We start from the raw sequence: 2,531 nt of genomic DNA on the forward strand, positions 1-2,531 counted from the left end.
CCCCCTTTTTGGATTTGCATTTGCATACCTGAAAGTGGATTTATTTGTCTTTTTTTCTAATCTATGCTACTGGGGTGTGAAACCTTGCTCTTTCCTCTATTCAGTACTTGTCCACTAATGTTAGATAATGAACTCTCTTTTGAAATCTGCCGCTACCAGCACCGGATGCTAACATAAAGCCGTTTTAAGCTTGACAAAGGCTTCTTCAGCACTGGCACTCCATGGAACCATCACTGACTTCCTGCTCCCCGTCAGGTCACGCAGTGGTGCCGCAATAGAGGCAAAATTAGGGACGAACTGCCGATAATACCCAACTATTCCCAAAAAAGCACAAATCTGCTTCTTCGTCAGGGGGCAAGGCCAATTCTGAATGGCTTCCACTTTGTTAATTTGGGATTTCACCAGACCTCTACATACAACCTATGCCAGGTACCTGGCCTCTTCCATCCCTATGGCACACTTCTCTGGGTTAAGAGTAAACCCTCCTTTCCTCAGAGAGTCTAACACAGCCTGAACCAGGGGAAGATGGGACTCCCAATCTGTACTGAGCATAACAATGTCATCCAGTTAGACTGAGGTATATCTCAGGTGAGGGCAGAGTGTCCTATCCATTGCCTTTTGGAAGGTGGCTGGGGCAGAGTGTAACCCAAAAGACATTGGATACATCTGGATACCTTGTGGTATAATCGAGGATCACCAGGATATATCGGTGTGCCCGAACTGACTTCTCTAGGGCACCCACTATATCCATTGTGATGCGCTCAAAGGATACCTCAATTATTGGCAGAGGCACCAGGGGGTTCCTATAATGCGGTGCTGGGGTGGTCAACTGGCAAACGGGGCAGGACGAACAGTACCTCTTAACTGCGGCGCCAATCTGTGCCTCGGTTTTGTCTGCTCCCAGGTGGCCTTGTAAGGGAATCATTGTGAGCCAGGTCTAGCACCATTCGCCAGTAGGGATGGGGCACTTGCAACAGTTCCACAACTTCCCCCCAAATTTCAGACACTCAGTAGAACAGATCATTATCGACAGCAAAGTAGGGAAATCTTTTCTCTGCATTGGGTGCTTGAGGTACCCCATTGACAACAGTTACCTGTTCTTTAGCGTTTACCAATGTGGGGTCACGCATTTGAGCCATGCCAAATGCACCCTTGGACACATCTAACTCATCGACCCCAAGTATAATATCCAATGGGGATGATTCCTCTTGATCCTCTCCAACCATAGCTGGCAGAATGGTCATCAGTTACAGTGCTTGGTGGGGGTGACCCCGAATCATTCCCCAGTTCTATGTGCAGTTCAGCTTGTACTAAGCCCCACAGTTCAGCAAACTAGGGGCAGTCCCGACCCACAATCACATCATGAATTAGACTACTCACCACTCCCACCTCTTGGGTAACCATAATATTCCCGGCAGAGATGGTAACAGGGATCAATGGGTACTCCCTGATGTCCCTATGGATACAGATGACCTGGAGTGTTTTCCGTAGTGGGCCAAGTCTTCCGATTACCCGGGCATGCACCAGGGTGACCATACTCTCGAGAGCTTTGGCAGGACAGTGATTCACCCACAAAGTACCTTCAAACTGATCCACCTCTAGGTCAAGATGGTTAGTGCACATTTTGTGGGTGTACAAGGACACTCTTCCAACAGGTCCGCACTCCATAGGCTTCGCCTCTAGGGGACACTGCGCCCGGGTATGGCCCCAAGCTGGACACGCCAACACTGTATATCCCCAGCATTTTGGGTAGTGACAGGCCTCTGTGGAACCAAGGAAGATGACTCTGGTTCCAGGGTCCAGGGACGCTTCCCTCCGAGAAACTGACTGTGGCAAGACTGGTCCCCAATTACTGGCTGGTCTGAGCAGGTCCTCCACCATGGTGTATCTTTCCACCATCTCAACTACCAGCTCTGCAGTCTTTGGGTCCCCATGGCTGACCCAGCGCTGTAGATCCTTTGGTAGAGACCTCAGGTAACGGTCCATCACGACCCTTTTGACTATTTAATCTCCAGTCAGGGTCTCTGGCTGCAACCACTTCCTAACCAGCTGCCCCAAGTCGTGCATCTGGGACCTGGGTGGCTGGTCAGGGCGGTACTTCCAGCAGTGTACCCGCTGAGCCCGGACAGCAACAGTTACCCCAAGGGCAAGATCTCACCCTTCAGCGGGTTATAACTCTTTGCCTCTTCGAATGGCAGGTCAAAATATGCCTTTTGGGGGTCTCCTGTCAGAAACGGGGCAATGAGGCCAGCTCATTGGTCTTGGGGCCACTCTTCTCTCTCTCTCATAGGTGGTGAGAAACTCCTCCACATCATCACTGGGGGGAAGCTTTTGCAGGTAATGACTGGCCCTTATGGATACTTGGTTACCAGGGGTGATCACTGCTTGTTCACACCCCGGTGCAAGTTGCCGCACTGCCTCCTGTAGGGCAGATACCTGCATCTGCGTGGCTTCCTGCTGCGCTGTAAGTTGTGCTGCCAGCAAATGGATATTTTCCTGCTGGGCTGTGACAGCCTGTGCCAGGGCTTGTT

Source organism: Nanorana parkeri, unplaced genomic scaffold, assembly GCF_000935625.1.
Source record: "Nanorana parkeri isolate BGI_ZX_2015 unplaced genomic scaffold, ASM93562v1 scaffold437, whole genome shotgun sequence".
NCBI lineage: Eukaryota > Metazoa > Chordata > Amphibia > Anura > Dicroglossidae > Nanorana > Nanorana parkeri.